This window comes from Balaenoptera physalus, assembly GCF_965194825.1.
Source record: "Balaenoptera physalus genome assembly, contig: HAP1_SCAFFOLD_1694, whole genome shotgun sequence".
NCBI lineage: Eukaryota > Metazoa > Chordata > Mammalia > Artiodactyla > Balaenopteridae > Balaenoptera > Balaenoptera physalus.
Genome location: NW_028125107.1, coordinates 1 through 18,601, shown reverse-complemented (window position 1 = coordinate 18,601; position 18,601 = coordinate 1). Strand labels below are relative to the sequence as shown.

General features: G+C 46.1%; 1 long non-coding RNA gene across 1 annotated transcript in view; it reads right to left on the bottom strand.

Moving 5' to 3' along the window:
• LOC309654016 overlaps positions 1–14,753 on the bottom strand; it is an 83,949-nt gene extending 69,196 nt beyond the window's left edge. The window contains exon 1 of the long non-coding RNA XR_014259724.1: positions 14,696–14,753. This is a non-coding gene — a long non-coding RNA (uncharacterized lncRNA). The remainder of the gene's footprint in view (positions 1–14,695) is intronic.
• Between the last annotated feature and the right edge of the window lie 3,848 nt (positions 14,754–18,601).

Below are 18,601 nucleotides of genomic sequence, written 5' to 3'. Positions count from 1 at the left end.
AGTTGGGAATAGTGTCAGGGTCTTTGTTAGGGACAGTGTCACAGCATGAGTTAAGAGTAGTGTCAAGGCCTTAGTTAGGAACAGTGTCAGTGCCTGAGTTGAGAGTAGTATCAGGTCCTTAGTTAGGGACAGTGTCAGGGCCTGAGGTAGAAGTAGACTCCGGGCCTTAGTTAAGGGGTGTGTCAGTGCCTAAGTAAGGAGTAGTGTAGGGCCTAAGTTACGGACAGTGTCAGAGCCTGAGTTAGGAGTAGTGTCAGGGCCTTACTTAGGGACAGTGTCAGTGCCTGGGTTGGGAGTAATGTCAGGGCCTTAGTTAGGGACAGTGTCAGTGCCTGAGTTGGTTCTATTGTCTGGGCCTTAGTTAAGCAAAGTGTCAGTGCCTGAGTTGGGAGTAGTGTCAGAGCCTTACTTGGGGACAGTGCCAGTGCCTGAGTTGGGAGTAGTGTCAGGGCCTTATTTAGGGACAGTGTCAGTGCCTGAGTTGGGAGTAGTGTTATGGCTGTAGTAAGGACAGCGTCATTGCCTGAGTTGGGAGTAGTGTCAGAGCCTTAGATAGGGATGGCTTCAGTGCCTGAGTTGGGACTTGTGTGAGGGACATAGTTAGGGACAATGTAAGTGCCTGAGTTGGGGGTAGTGTCAGGACCTTTGTTAGGGACTGTGTCAGGGCCTGAGTTAAAAGTAGTGACAGGTCCTTAGTTAGGGACAGTGCTAGTGCCTGAGTTGAGAGTAGTGTCAGGACCTTAGTTAGGGACAGTGTCAGTGCCTGAGTTTGGAATAGTGTCAGGGCCTTAGTTATGTACAATATCAGGGCGTGAGTTAGGAGTAGTCTCAGGGCTTTAGTTAGGAACAGTGTCAGTGCCTGTGTTGGAAGTACTCTCAGCGCGTATTTAGGGATAGTCTCAGTTCCTATGTTGTGAGTACTATCAGGGCCTTAGTTAGGGACAGTGTCAGGGCCTGAGGTAGAAATAGTCTCAGGGCTTACGTTAGGGAGCATGTCAGTGCCTAAGTAGGGAGTTGTGTGAGGGCCTAAGTTAGGGACAGTGTCAGAGGCTGAGTTAGGAGTAGTGTGAGGGCCTTAGTTAGGGACAGTGTCAGTGCCTGAGTTGGGAGTAGTGTTATGGCCTTAGTTAGGGCAGCATATGTGCCTGAGTTGGGAGTAGTGTCAGAGCCTTAGTTAGGGACAGCGTCAGTGCCTGAGTTGAGAGTAGTGTCAGGGCCTTACTTAGGGACGGCGTCAGTGCCTGAGTTGGGAGTAGTGTGAGGGCCGTTGTTAGGGACACTCTGAGTAAGGAGTAGTGTCAGGGCCTTAGTTATGGACACTGATAGTGCCTGAGTTGGCAGTAGTGTCAGGGCCTTAGTTAGGAGTAACATCAGTGCCTTCATTAGGTATTGTATAAGCACCTCAGTTAGGAATAGTTTCAGGGCCTTATTTAGGGACAGTGTCAGTGCCTGAGTTAGGAATTGCGTCGGGCTTAGTTAGGAACTTTTTCAGGGCCAGAGTTAGGAGTAATGTCCGGGCCTTCCTTAGGTACTGTATCAGCGCCTGATTTAGGAATAGTGTCAGGGCCTAAGTTAGGGACATTGCCAGGGCATGATTTAGGAGTAGTGTTAGGGCGTGAGTTATGAATAGTGTCAAGGCTTTAGTTAATGACAGTGTCACTTCCTGAGTTAGGAGTAGAGTCAGGGCCTAAGTTAGGGACTGTGTCACTGCTGAGTACAGAGTAGTATCAGGGCCTTAATTAGAGACAGTGTCAGGGCCTGAGTTAGGAGTATTGTCAGGGCCTTAGTTAGGGACAGTGTCAGTGCCTGAGTTAGGAATAGTGTCAGAGGTTTGTAAGTGACAGTGTCAGGGACTGAGTTAAGAGTAGTGTCACAGTTTTAGTTAGGGCCAGTGTCAGGGCCTTAGTTAAGATTACCCTCATGGCCTATAATAGGAATCAGATCAGGGCCTGTGTTACTAGTAGTGTCAGGGACTTAGTTAAAGACAGTGTCAGGGCCTGATTCCTAACTTACTCCTTACTCGCCTCACTAAGGACTTTTGACACTACTGCTAATTCCGGCATTGATAATGTCACTAACTAAGGCCCTGACACTTTCCCTGGCTAAGGCCCTGAGCTTCTCCTAAGTCAGGCCCTGATAATATCCCTAACAATGGCCCTGACACTACACCTAACATAGGCCCCGACATGATACCTAACAAAGGCTCAGTTGCTACTACAAACAAAAGCCCTAAAATTGGTCCTAAATAAGGCCTTGACACTAATCCTAACTCAGGCCCTAACACTGTCCCTAACTAAGACCCTGACAGTAGGCCTAACTGAGGCCCTCATACCATTCCTAACAATGGCTCTGATGCTAGTCCAAACTAAGTCCCTGAAATTGGTCCTAAATAAGGCCTTGACACTAATCCTAACTCAGGCCCTAGCACTGTCCCTAACTAGGTCTCAGACAGTACACCTAAATCAGACCCTGACACTGTCCCTAAGCAAGGCCCTGACACTACTCCTAACACAGTCCCTTACACTGTACCTAACAAAGTCTCTGATGCTAGGCCTAACTCAGGCCCTGAAACTGTCTGTAACTAAGGCCCTGCTGCCATCAGTATCTAACGTCCTGACATTATCCTGAGCTAATATCCTGACCTATGTATTTCCAAGGTCCTGACACTGTCCCAAAGTAAGCCCTGATGCTGTCCCTAAGTTAAGAACTGAGGCTGTCCCTAACTAAGGCCCTGAAGCTTTCCGTAACTGAGGCCTTGACGCTGCGACTAACTCAGGCCCTGATCATGTCTGTAACTAAGATGCTAAGGGTGATGCAACAGAGGCGCTGATGCTGTTCCTAAGTCATGCCCTGAGAGTGTCCTCAGCTAAGGGCCTCATGCTTGGCCTCACTCAGCCCCTGTCGCTCTCCCTAAGTCAGACTCTGATGCTGTCTCTACCTGAAGCCCTGACACTGGTTCTAAATAAGGACCTGATACTCTCAGTAACTAAGGTTTCGACACTATGCCTAGGTCCTTTCCTGACACTATCCCTAGACCGTAACCTGACCCTGTCCCTAGCAAATGTCAGGCCTCTTATGCTAACTAAAACCCTGTTGCTGTCCTTAACTAAGGCCCTGAATTTAGTCTCGAGGCTGTGACCATGTCCCTACCTAAGGCCTCGATGTTCGTCCTAAGTCACGGCCTGACACTGTCCCTAGCTAAGGCCCTGACGCTAGGCCTCACTCAGGCCCTGTCGCTCTCCCTAAGTCAGGCTCTGACGCTGTCCCTACCCAAAGCCCTGACACTCACAGGTCCTAAATTAGGCCCTGATGCTCTAAGTAACTAAGGTCTTGACACTACCCCTAGGTCATTTCCTGACACTGTCCCTAGACCTTAACCTAACTTTCTCTTTAGTTAATGTAGAGATTAGCTAAAGAGATTCTTTAGAATGAGATTCTTTCATCTTCTGAATATAGTTTTCTTAAAGACATAATTTTTATAGTGTTACTAACTTTAAACAAAATGTACTCAACTGCTGTGCCATATTCTTTCATAGGAACGTGCATGGTTCACTTCTGCATCTGCTTGAGGTGGTGTTCAAGTTGCCTTCAACTGTAGATCCTCTTATGCTAGCTAAATTCCTGATTCTGTCCCTAAATGAGGCCCTGAATTTAGGTCCGAGGCAGTGATCTTGTCCTTAACTGAGGCCTGGAGGCTCATTCTAACGCAGGCCGTGACACTGTCCCTAACTAAGGCCCTGACACTACACCTAAATCAGTCATTGACATTATACCTAACAAAGGCTCTGATGCTAGTCCTAACTTAGGCCCTGACACTGCCTCTAACTAAGGCCCTGCTGCCGTCAATATCTGAACACCTGATATTATTCTGAGCTAATAGCCTGACCCATGTCTTACCAAGGTCCTATAACTTTCCCAAAGTAAGCCCTAACGCTCTCCCTAAGTGAGGCCTTGAGCCTGTCCCTAAGAGAGGCCCTGGTAATAGCTTTAACGAAGACCCTAATGCTGACCCTACAGAGGCCTTTATGCTGCTCCTAAGTCATGCCCTGATACTGTCCCTTACTCAGGTCTTAAAGATAGGCCTCACTTAGGCCCTGTTGCTGTACCTTAGTTTGGCTCTGACGCTGTCCATACATCAAGCCCTGGTAATGGTCCGGAGGCCCTCACGCTGCTGCTAATTAAGGTCCTGATGCTCTCAATATGTAAGGTCTTCTCCTTATCCCTTGGTCATTTCCTTTCACTATCTCTGGCTTAGAACCTGACTCTGTCCCGACATAATCTCCTGCATCTTATGCTAACTGAAACCCTAATGCTCTCCCTAACTAAGGCCCTGACGACTCCTAACTAAGGCCATGACACTGTCTCTAACAAAGGCCTGGAATCTGTCCCTAATATAGGCCCTGCTGCCAGCAATAACTAAAGTCCTGACACTCTCCTGAGCTAATATGCTGACCCATTTCTAACCAAGGTCCTGACACTGTCTCTATGAAAGCCCTGTCACTGTCTTTAAGTGAAGACCTGAGGCTGTCCATAACTCAGGCTCTGAAGCTTTCCCTAACTGAGACCTTGATGCTGTGACTATCTAGGGCTCCGGTCATGTCTTTAACTAAGAGCCTGAAGCTGATCCAACAAAGGCACTGATGTTGCTCCTAAGTCACTCCCTGACAGTGTCCCCAGCTAAGGGCCTCACATTAGGCCTCACTCAGTCCCTGTCGCTCTCCCTAAGTCAGGCCACGATGCTGTCCCTACCTGAAGCCTTAACACTGGTTCTGAATAAGGCCCTGATATTCTCAGTAACAAAGGTCTTCACACTATCCTTAGGTCATTTCCTGACATGATTTCTAGCCTTTTCCCTAACCCTGTCCCGAGCCAATGTCCTACCTCTTATGCTAACTAAAGACCTTATACTGTGCCTATCTCAGGCACTGAATTTACTCCCAAGGCCGCTAGACTGTCCCTAACTAGGCTCCATGCCCTTATCGTCACAATGTTCCGTGACCACTATCATCACAATGCTCCACGCCCTTATCCTCACAATGATCCATGACTTCTTTCATCACAATGCTCCATGACCATTGTCGTCACAATGCTCCATGCCCCTTTCATCACAATGCTCCATGACAACTGTCATCACAATGCTCCATGGTCTTTGTCATCACAATTCTACATGACCCCTTTCATCACAAAGCACCATGAACACTGTCATGACAATGGTCCATGGCACTTGTCATCACAATGCTACCTCATGCTTTTCATCACAATACTCCATGAAAACTTTCATCAAAATGCTCCATGACCTCTTTCTTCACAATGTTACATGACTCTTGTCCTCACAATGCCACATGACCCTTTTCATCACAATGCTCCATGACCACTTTCATCACAATGCTCCATGACCATTGTGATCACAATGCTCCATGCCCATGTCATCACAAAGCTCCATGGCCCCTGAAATCACAGTGCTCTCTGACTCCTGTCATCGCAATGATCCATGACCCATTTCATCACAATGCTCCTTGACACCTGTCATCAGAATGCTCAATGGCCTTTGTCATCACCATGCTCCATGGTCCCTGTAATCAGATAGCTCCATGACCCCTTTCATCACAGTGCTCCATGACTCCTGTCAACACAATGCTCCATGGCCCTGTCACCACAATGGTCCATGACACCTTCATCACGATGCTCCATGGCACTTGTCACAGCAATGCTCCATGGCCCTTTTCATCACAATGATCCATGGCGCTTGTCATAACAATGCGCCATGTTCCCTCTCATCACATCGCTCCATGACCATATTCATCACAATGCTCCATGACCCCTTCCATCACAATACACCATGACAATTATCACCAATCTCTATGACCGTATCATCACAATGTTCCATGATATCTTTCATCACAATGATCCATGACACTTGTCATCAAAATGCTCCATGAGCCCAGTTTTCACAATGCTCCATGCCCCCTTTCATCAAAATGTGCCATGCCCCTTGTCATTACAATGTTCCATGCCCTTACACTGACAATCCTCCATGACACCTGTCATCGCAATGATCCGTAACCCCATTCATCACAATGCTCCATGACCCCTTTCATCACAATGCTCCATGATCCTTGTCATCACAATGTTCCATGGCCCTTGTCAGCACAGTGCTCCATGCCCCTTGTCATAACAGTGCTCCATAACCACATTTATCACAATGATCCTTGACACCTTTCCTCACAATGCTCCCTGGCCCTTGTCATCACAAATCTCCATGACGCTTGTCATCAAAATACTCCATAACCCATGTCATCAGAATGCTCCACGCCCTTATCTTCACAATCCTCCGAGATCCCTGTAATCACAATGCTCCATGACCCCTTCCATCACAATGCTCCATGGTACTTTTCATCGCAAAGCACCATGACCATTTTCACAAGAGTGCTCCATGACCCCTTTCATCACAATGCTCCCTGACTACTTTCATTACAATGCTCCATGACCCTTGTCATCAAAATACTCCATGACCCATGTCATCACAGTGCTACATGCCATTGTCATCAAAATGCTCCATGACACTTTTCTCACAATGCTCCATGACCTTGTCATCACAATGCTCCATGCCCCCTGTCATCACAATGTTCCATGGCCCTTGCCATTACAATGCTCCATGACACTTATCTTTACAATACTCCAGGCCCTTGTCATCACAATTCTCCATGACACATGTCACCATAATATTTCATAGCGTTTGTCACCACAATGATCCAGGACTCCTGTAATCACAGTGCTCCAGTACAATTTTCATCACAATGCTCCATGCCCCCGTCATCACAATGCCCCATTGCGCTTTCCTCACAATGTTCCATGACCACTTTCATCACAATGGTCCATGTCACCTTTCATCACAAATCTCTATGGCCCTTGTCATCAAAATGGCCCATGGCCCCTTTCATCACAATGCTCCCTGACGCATTTCATCACAATGCTCCAGGATCATTGCCATCACAATGCTCCATGACCCCTCTAATCAAGATGATCCATGATCTCTTTCATCACAATGCTCCTTGATCATTGTCATCACATTGCTCTATGTCCTTATCATCACAATGGTCCATGGCCCCTGTAATCACCGTTCTCCATGACCCCTTTTATCACAATGATCCATGACACTTGCCATCACAGTTCTACCTGACCCTTGACATCACAATGCTCCATGACCCCATTCATAACAATGTTCCATGCCCCCTGTCATCACAGTGCTCCATGGCACTTGTCATAACAATGTGTCATGATCCCTGTAATCACAATGATCCATGACCCCTTTCATCACAATACTCCATGACCCTTTTCATCACATTGCTCGAAGGCCCTGGTCATCACAATGCTCCATGACACCGGTCATCACAATTTGCCATGGCCCTTGTCATCACAATGCTCCATGAAACGTGTCATCACAATATTCCAGGACACTTGTCATCACTATGAGCCTTGACCACTTTCATCACAATGCTCCATGGCCTATATATTCACAATTTTCCATGGGCCCTGAAATCACATTGCTCCATGATCCCTTTCATCACAATGCTCCATGACCACTCTCAACACAATGTCCCATGACGCCTGTCATCACAATGATCCATGGCCCCTTTCATCACTATGCTCCATGATCCCTGTCATGACAATGTTCTAAACACTTGTTATCACAATGCTCCATGACCCCTGTAATCACAATGCTCCATGCCCTTTTCATCACAATGTTACAGAATTCTTGTCATCACAATATTCCATGACGGTGTCATCACAATACTCCATGACATTTGTCATCAAAATGTTCCATGGCCTTTATCATCACAGTGCTCCATGATACCTTTCATCACAATTCTAGATGACCACGGTCATCACAATGCCCTATGACACCTGTCATCAAAATTGGCCATGGCCCTTGTAATCACAATACTCCATGAACAGTGTCATCACTGTGTTCCAAGACACTTGCCATCACAATGATCCATGACCACTTTCATCACAATACTCCATGGCCTATGTATTCAAAATGCTCCATGGACTCTGTAATCACATTGCTCCATGATCCTTTTCATCACAATGCTCCATTACAACTGTCATCACAATGCCGCATGACACCTGTCATCACAATGTTCCATGACAGTTGTCATCACAATGCTTTAGAACTCTTGTCTTCATAGTCCTCCATGCCCATTTCATCACAATGCTCCATGACACTTGTCATCACAATACTCCATGGCCTTTGTCATCACAATGTTCCATGGTCCCTGTCATCACAGTGCTCCATGAATCCTTTCTTCATAATTCTAGATGACCACTGTCATCACAATTTGCCATGGCACCTGTCATCACAATACTCCATGGCCTATGTATTCACAATTTTCCATGGCCCCTGAAATCACATTGCTCCATGATCCCTTTCTTCACAATGCTGCATGCCCCCTGTCATCACAATGCTCCATGGCCTTTATCATCACAATGCTCCATGACCCCTGTCATCACAATGCTCAATGACCCTTGTCATCACAATGCTCCATAGCCCCTGTAATCACAATGTTCCATGCCATTCTCATCACAATGCTCCAGACCTCTTGTCATCATAAGGCTCTATGCACTTGTCCTCACAATGCTACATGACACGTGTCAGCACAATGTTCCTTGGCCTTTAACATCACAATGCTCCATGGCCCCTGTCATCCCAGTGCTCCAGTATAACTTTCATCACAATGCTAGATGATCACTGTCATCACAATGCCCAATGACACCTGTCATCATAATTCACCATGGCCCTTGACATCACAATGCTCCATGAACCGTGTCATCACAAGATTCCAGGACACTTGTCATCACAATGATCCTTGACCTCTTTCATCACAATGCTCCATAACCACTGTCATCACAAAGTTCCATGGCCCCTGTAATCACATTGCTCCATGATCCCTTTCATCACAATGCTCCACGACCCTTCTCATCACAATGATCCCAGCCCTTGTCATCACAATGCTCCATGACCTTTCTCATCACAATGTTCCCTGCACTTTTCATCACAATGCTCCATGGACACTGTAATCACAATGCTCCATGCCCTTGTCATCACAATTCTCCAGAACACTTGTAATCATAATGCCCCTTGCCCATGTCATCACAATGCTCTATGACACTTGTCATCAGAATCCTCCACGGCCTTTGTCATCAAAATGCTCCAAGTCCCCTTTCATCACAGTGTTCCATGATACCTTTCATCACACAGCTAGATTACCAGTGTCATCACTATGCCCCATGACACCTGGCATCACAATTCTCCATTGCCCTTTTCATCATAATCCTCCATGAAACGAGTCATCACAATGCTCCATGATCCGAGTAATCACAAGGTTCCAGGACACTTAACATCACAATGATCCTTGACCACTTTCATCACAATGCTCCATGGCACCTGTTATCTCAATGCTCCATGGCCTATGTATTCACAATGCCCCATGAAGCCTGTCATCACGATGCTCCAAGGCCACTATCATCACAATGCTCCATGATCCCTGTCATCCTAATGTTCCCTGCCCATGTCATCACAGTGCTCCTTGTTCCATTTAATCACAATGCCACATAACCTTGTCATCACAATGCTCCATGGCCCCTGTAAACACAATGCTCCAGGCCATTGCCATTACAATACTCCAGAACTCTTTTCATCATAATGCTCCATGCCCGTGTCATCACAATGTTCCAGGACACTTGTCATCACAATGTTCCATGGCCTTTGTCATCACAATGCTCCATGGCCCCTCTAATCACAGTGCTCCATGATACCTTTCATCACAATTCTAGATGACCACTGTCATCACAATGCCCCGAGACACATGTCATCACAATTGGACAGGGCCCTTGACATCACAATGCTTGATGAAACATGTCATCACAGTGTTCATGGACAATTGTCATCATAATGCTCCATGACAACTTACATCACAATGCTCCTTGACCCTTGTCATATCATTGCTCCATGGCCACTGTAATCACATTGCTTCATGATCCCCTTCATCACAATGCTCCAAGACCCCTGTCATCACAGTGCTCGAAGAACCTTATCATCAAATTTTCCATACCGTTGTCATCACAATGCTCCATGGTCCCTATAATCACAATGCTCCATGTGCTTGTCATCACAGTGCTCCAGAATTCATGTCATCAAAATGTTCCACGGCCTTTGGCATCACAATGCTCCATGACCCCTGTCATCACAATGCTTGATGAACTTTGTCATCACAATGGTCCATGAACAGTGTCATCACAATTATCCATCACCCCTGTCATCTCAATGCTCCATGACCTTTGTATTCACAATGCTCCATGGCCCTTATAATTGCGGGGCTCCATGACCCCTGTCATCACAATGCTCCCTGGTATATTTCATCACAATTCTAGATGACAACTGCCATCACAGTGCTCCACGGCCCCTGTCATCAGAGTCCTCCATGATACCTTTCATCACAATTCTACATGACCACTGTCATCACAATGCCCCATGACACCTGTCATCACAATGCTCCATGACAACTTACATCACAATGCTCCTTGACCCCTGTCATTTCATTGCTCAATGGCCTATGCATTCACAATGCTCCATGGCACCTGTAATCATATTGCTCCATGATCCTTTTCATCACAATATTCTATGACCACTCTCATCACAATACCCCATGACGCCTATCATCATAATGCTCCAAGGCCCCTCTCATCACAATGCTCCATGAACCCTGTCATCACAATGATCCATGACACTTGTCATCACAGTGCTCCATGAACCCCTGTCATCACAGTATTCACTGCCCATGTAATCACAATGCTCCTGGTCCCCTGTAATCACAATGCTCCTTACCCTTGTCATCACAATGCTCCAGAACTCTTGTCATCAAAATGCTCCATGCCCGTGTCCTCACAATGCTCCATGACCACTTTCATCACAATGCTCCTTGACCCCTGTCATCACAATGCTCCAAGACCTATGTATTCACAATGCTCCATGGCCCCTGTAATCACATTGCTCCATGATCCTTTTCATCACAATGTTCTATGACCACTGTCATCACAAGGCCATATGACACCTGTCACCACAATGCTCTAAGGACCCTGTCAGCACAATGTTCCATGACAGATCTCATCACAATGATCCATGACCGCTGTCATCACAATGTTCCCTGCCCTTGTCATGTCAATGCTCCCTGGCCCCTATAATCACAATTCTCCATACCCTTGTCATCGAAATGCTCCAGACCACTTCTCATCATAATGCTCCATGCCCGTGTCATCACAATGCTCCATGGCCCCTGTCATCACAGTACTCCATGAAACCTTTCATCATAATGATAGATGAGCACTGTCATCACAGTGCTCCATGACACCTGTCATCAGAATTGGCCATGGCCCTTGTCATCACAATGCTCCAGGACACTTTTCTTCACAATGTTCCATGGTGCATTTCATCAAAATGCTCCATGACCACTTTCATCAAATTGCTCCATGATGCCTGTCATCACAATCGTCCATGGCCTTTGTCATCAAAATTCTACATGGCCCCTGTAATAACAGTGCTTCATGACAACTTTTATCACAATGCTCCATGACCAATCTCATCACAATGCCAGATAAGACCTTTCATGACAATGCTCCATGGCCCTTGTCATCACAATATTCTATGACTTCTGTCATCACAATGCTCCATGCCCCTGTCATTAAAATGCCCCATCACCCCTGCTATTACAGTGCTCATTGACCCCGGTCATCACAATGCTCCAAAACCATTGTCCTCACAATATTCCATGATCCGTGTAATCACGATGATCCATGAAATATTTATGTACAATGCTAGAGTACCCCTTTCATTAAAATGCTACATGGCACTTGTCATCACAATGCTCCATTATCCCTGTCATCACAATGTTCCATGATTCTTGTCATCAAAATGCCTCATGATCCTTTTAATCACAATGCTCCATGACTCCTTTCATCACATGCTCCATGATACTTGTCATTACACTGCCCCATGACCTTTTTCATAACAATGCTCCATGATACCAGTCATCACAATGCTCCATGCCCATTGTCGTCACAATGCTCCATGCCCCTTTCAACACAATGCTCCATGACAACTGTCATCACAATGCTCCATGGCCTTTGTCATCACAATTATACATGGACCCTGTAATCACAGTGCTCCATGACCCCTTTCATCACAATGCTCCATGACCACTGTCATCACAATGCCCCATGACCCCTGTCATCACAATTCTCCATGGCCCCTGTCATTACAATGCTCCATGACCACTGTCATCACAATGTTCCATGATCGCTGTAATCACAATGACCCTTGAGATCTTTCCTCACAAGGCTCCAGTACGCCTGTCTTCACAATGCTCCAGTGCCCGTCTCATCACAATGCTCCATGATGCCTGTCAGCACAATGTTCCATGACCCCTGTCATCACAATGCTCCATGCCCGTATAATCACAATGCTCCATTAACCATGTCATCGTAGTGATCCATGACCACTAATCATCACAATGCTCCATGACACCTGTCATCACAATGCTTCGAGGTCTTTGTCATCGCAATGCTCAATGACCACTGTCATCACCATGCCCCATGACCCCATTCATCTCAATGCTCCATGGCCTTTGTCATCACAATGCTCCAAGCCCTTTTCACCACAATGCCCCAGTACTCTTGGCATCATAATGCTCCATGCCCGTCTCATCACAATGCTCCATGACACTTTCCATCACAGTGCTCCATGGCCTTTGTCATCACAATGCTCCATGGCCCTATTATTACAGTGTTCCATGTTACCTTTCATCAAAGTTCTAGATGACCACTGTCATCACAATGCCCCATGACACCTGTTATCACAGTGCTCCATGGCCTATGCATTCAAAATGCTCCATGGCCCCTGTAATCACATTGCTCCATGATCCCATTCATCACAATGCTCCATGACCCCTGTCATCACAATGCACGAAGACCCTTGTCATCACATTGTTCCCTACCATTCTCATCACAATGTTCCATGGTCCCTATAATCACAATGCTCCATGCGCTTGTCATCACAGTGCTCCAGAATTCATGTCATCAAAATATTCCATGGCCTTTGTCATCACAATGCTCCATGAACTGTGTAATCACAAGGTTCCAGGACCCCTGTCATCACAATGTTCCATGATACCTGTCATCTCAATGCTCCATGACCTTTGTATTCACAATGCTCCATGGACCCTCTAATTGCGGTGCTCCACGACCCCTGTCATCACATTGCTCCGTGGTATATTTCATCACAATTCTAGATGACCACTCTCATCACAGTGCTCCACGGCCCCTCTCATCAGAGTCCTCCATGATACATTTCAACACAATTCTATATGACCACTGTCATCACAATGCCCCATGACACCTGTCATCACAATTCGCCATGGCACTTGTCATCACAATGCTCCATGAACCATGTCATCACAATGTTCATGGACACTTGTCATCAAAATGTTCCATGACAACTTACATCACAATGCTCCTTGACCCCTGTCATTTCATTGCTCCATGGCCTATGCATTCACAATGTGCCATGGCCCCTGTAATCACATTGCTCCATGATCCCTTTCATCACAATGCTCTATGACCACTCTCATCACAATACCCCATGACGCCTATCATCATAATGCTCCAAGGCCCCTCTCATCACAATGCTCCATGATCCCTGTCATCACAATGTTCCATGACACTTGTCATCACAGTGGTCCATGACCCCTGTCATCACAATATTCACTGTCCATGTAATCACAATGCTCCTGGTCCCCTATAATCACAATGCTCCATACCCTTTTCATCACAATGCTCCAGAACTCTTGTCAACATAATGCTCCATGCCCGTGTCCTCACAATGCTCCATGACCACTTTCATCACAATGCTCCTTGACACCTGTCATCACAATCCTCCATATCCTATGTATTCACAATGCTCCATGGCCCCTGTAATCACATTGCTCCATGATCCTTTTCATCACAATATTCTATGACCACTCTCATCACAATACCCCATGACGCTTATCATCATAATGCTCCAAGGCCCCTCTCATCTACAATGCTCCATGAACCCTGTCATCACATTTTTCCATGAAACATGTCTTCACAGTGCTCCATGAACCCTTGTCATCACAATATTCACTGCCCATGTAATCACAATGATGCTGGTCCCCTCTAATCACAATGCTCCATAACCTTGTCATCACAATGCTCCAGAACTCTTGTCATCATAATGCTCCATGCCCGTGTCATCACAATGCTCCATGACCACTTTCATCACAATGCTCCTTGACCCCTCTCATCACAATGCTCCATGGCCTATGTATTCACAATGCTCCATGGCCCCTGTAATCACATTGCTCTATGATCCTTTTCATCACAATGTTCTATGACCACTGTCATCACAAGGCCACATGACACCTGTCATCACAATGCTCTATGGACCCTGTCAGCACAATGTTCCATGACAGATATCATCACAATGATCCATGACCGCTGTCATCAAAATGTTCCCTGCCCTTGTCATCTCAATGCTCCCTGGCCCCTGTAATCACAATGCTCCATACCCTTGTCATCGTAATGCTCCAGATCATTCCTCATCAAAATGCTCCATGACCGTGTCATCACAATGCTCCATGGCCCCTGTCATCACAGTGCTCCGTGATACCTTTCATCATAATGATAGATGACCACTCTCATCAGAATGCTCCATGACACCTGTCATCAGAATTGGCCATGGCCCTTGTCATCACAATGCTCCAGGACACTTGTCTTCACAATGTTCCATGGCGCATTTCACCACAATGCTCCATGACCACTTTCATCAAATTGCTCCATGATGCCTGTCATCACAATGCTCCATGGCCTTTGTCACCAAAATTCTACATGGCCCCTGTAATAACAGTGCTTCATGACAACTTTTATCACAATGCTCCATGACCACTCTCATCACAATGCCAGATAAGACCTTTCATGACAATGCTCCATGGCCCTTGTCATCACAATATTCTATAACTTCTGTCATCACAATGCTCCATGCCCCTGTCATCCAATGCCACATCACGCCTGCTATTACAGTGCTTCATGACCCCTGTCATCACAATTCTCCGAAACCCTTGTCATAACAATATTCCATGATCCGTGTAATCATGATGATCCATGAACCTTTTCTCTACAATGCTCCAGTACCCCTTTCATTAAAATGCTCCATGGCACTTGTTATCACAATGCTCCAGGAACCCTTCCAGCCCAATAATCCATGACCCGTTTCCTCACAATTCTCCAGGACTGCTTTCATCACAATGCTCCATTCCTTTGTCATCTCAATGTTTCATGGCCACTGTAATCTCAATGATCCATGCCCTGGTCACCAAAACGCTCCAGAACTCTTGTCATCACTATGCTCCATGCCCATGTCATCACAATGCTCCATGCCCGTATCATCACAATGCTCCATTACCCATGTCATCGTAGTGATCGATGACCCCTTTCATCACAATGCTGCATGACACCGGTCATCACAATGCTCCGTGGTCTTTGTCATCCCAATGCTCCAGGACCACTGTCATCACCATGGCCCACGACCCCAGTCATCACAATGCTCCATAGCCCTTTTCATCACAATGCTGCATGATCCCTGTCATCACAATGCTCCATGCCCGTATCATCACAATGCTCCATTACCCATGTCATCGTAGTGATCCATGACCCCTTTCATCACAATGCTCCATGACACCTGTCATCACAATGCTCCGTGGTCTTTGTCATCACAATGCTCCATGACCACTGTCATCACCATGCCCCAGGACCCCAGTCATCACAATGCTCCATAGCCCTTGTCATCACAATGCTCCATGATCCCTGTCATCACAATATTCCATGACTCTTGTCATCAAAATGCCTCATGATCCTTTTAATCACAATGCTCCATGACTCCTTTCATCACATGCTCCATGATACTTGTCATTACACTGCCCCATGACCTTTTTCATAACAATGCTCCATAATACCAGTCATCACAATGCTCCATGACCATTGTCGTCACAATGCTCCATGCCTCTTTCAACACAATGCTCCATGACAACTGTCATCACAATGCTCCATGGCCTTTGTCATCACAATTATACATGGCCTCTTTAATCACAGTGCTCCATGACCCCTTTCATCACAATGCTCCAAGACCACTGTCATCACAATGCCCCATGACCCCTGTCATTACAATGCTCCATGACCACTGTCATCACCATACCCCATGACCACAGTCATCACAATGCTCCATAGCCCTTGTCATCACAATGCTCCATGATCCCTGTCATCACAATGTTCCATGACTCTTATCATCAAAATGCCTCATGATCCTTTTAATCACAATGCTCCATGACTCCTTTTATCACATGTTCCATGATACTTGTCATTACACTGCCCTATGACCTTTTTCATAATAAGCTCCATGATAACAGTCATCACAATGCTCCATGACCATTGTCGTCACAATGCTCCATGCCCCTTTCAACACAATGCTCCATATCAACTGTCATCACAATGCTCCATGGCCTTTGTCATCACAATTATACATGGCCCCTGTAATCACAGTGCTCCATGACCCCTTTCATCACAATCCTCCATGACCACTGTCATCACAATGCCCCATGAACCCTGTCATCACAATTCTCCATGGCCCCTGTCATTACAATGCTCCATGACCACTGTCATCACAATGTTCCATGATTGCTGTAATCACAATGACCCATGAGATCTTTCCTCAGAAGTCTCCAGTACGCCTGTCTTCACAATGCTCCAATGCCCGTCTCATCACAATGCTCCATGATCCCTGTCAGCACAACTTTAAATGACAATTGTCATGACAATGCTCCATGACACCTGTCATCACAATATTGCCTGCCCATGTCAACAAAATGCTCCATGTCCCCTGTAATCACAATGTTCTATTACACCTGTCATCACAAAGTTACCTGCCCATGTCATCACAATGCTCCATTACCAATGTAATCCAAATGTTCGCCTGCCCTTGTCATCAAAATGCTCCATGACCCCTTTAATCACAATGCTCCATGAACCCTGTCATCACAATGTTCCATGAGAGTTGTCATCACAATGCTCCATGACCCCTGTAATCACAATGCTCCATGCCCTTGTCATCACAATGCTCCAGAACTCTTGTCATCATAATGATGAATGCCCATGTCATCACAAAGCTCCATGATACTTTTCATCACAATGCTCCATGGCCTTTGTCATCACAATGTTCCATGGCCCCTGTCATCACAGTGCTCCATGATACCTTTCATCACAATTCTAGATGACCACTGTCATCACAATGCCCCAAGACACATGTCATCACAATTAGCCATGGCCCTTGTCATCACAATGCTCCATGATCCGTGCCATCACAATGGTCCAGGACACTTGTCATCACAATGATCCATGACCGCTTACATCACAATGCTCCTTGACCCCTGTCATTTTATTGCTCCATGGCCTATGCATTCACAATGCTCCATGGCACCTGTAATCACATTTCTCCATGATCCATTTCATCACAATATTCTATGACCACTCTCATCACAATACCCCATGACGCCTATCATCATAATGCTCCAAGGCCCCTCTCATCACAATGCTCCATGAACCCTGTCATCACAATGTTCCATGACACTTGTCATCATAGTGCTCCATGACCCCTGTCATCACAATATTCACTGCCCATGTAATCACAATGCTCCTGGTCCCCTGTAATCACAATGCTCCGTACCCATTTCATCACAATGCTCCAGAACTCTTGTCATCATAATGCTCCATGCCCGTGTCATCACAATGCTCCATGACCACTTTCATCACAATGCTCCTTGACCCCTGTCATCACAATCCTCCATGGCCTATGTATTCACAATGCTCCATGGCCCCTGTAAACACATTGCTCCATGATCCCCTTCATCACAATGCTCCATGACCCCTGTCATCACAATGCACGAAGACCCTTGTCATCACATTGTTCCATACCATTGTCATCACAATGTTCCATGTTCCCTATAATCACAATGCTCCATGCGCTTGTCATCACAGTGCTCCAGAATTCATGTCATCAAAATGTTCCATGGCCTTTGTCATCACAATGCTCCATGAACTGTGTCATCACAAGGTTCCAGGACCCCTGTCATCACCATGTTCCATGACCCCTGTCATCACAATGCTCCATGACCTTTGTATTCACAATGCTCCATGGCCCCTCTAATTGCGGTGCTCCACGGCCCCTGTCATCACATTGCTCCGTGGTATATTTCATCACAATTCTAGATGACCACTCTCATCACAGTGCTCCACGACCCCTGTCATCAGAGTCCTCCATGATACATTTCAACACAATTCTATATGACCACTGTCATCACAATGCCCCATGACACCTGTCATCACAATTCGCCATGGCACTTGTCATCACAATACTCCATGAACCATGTCATCACAATGTTCATGGACACTTGTCATCAAAATGCTCCATGACAAC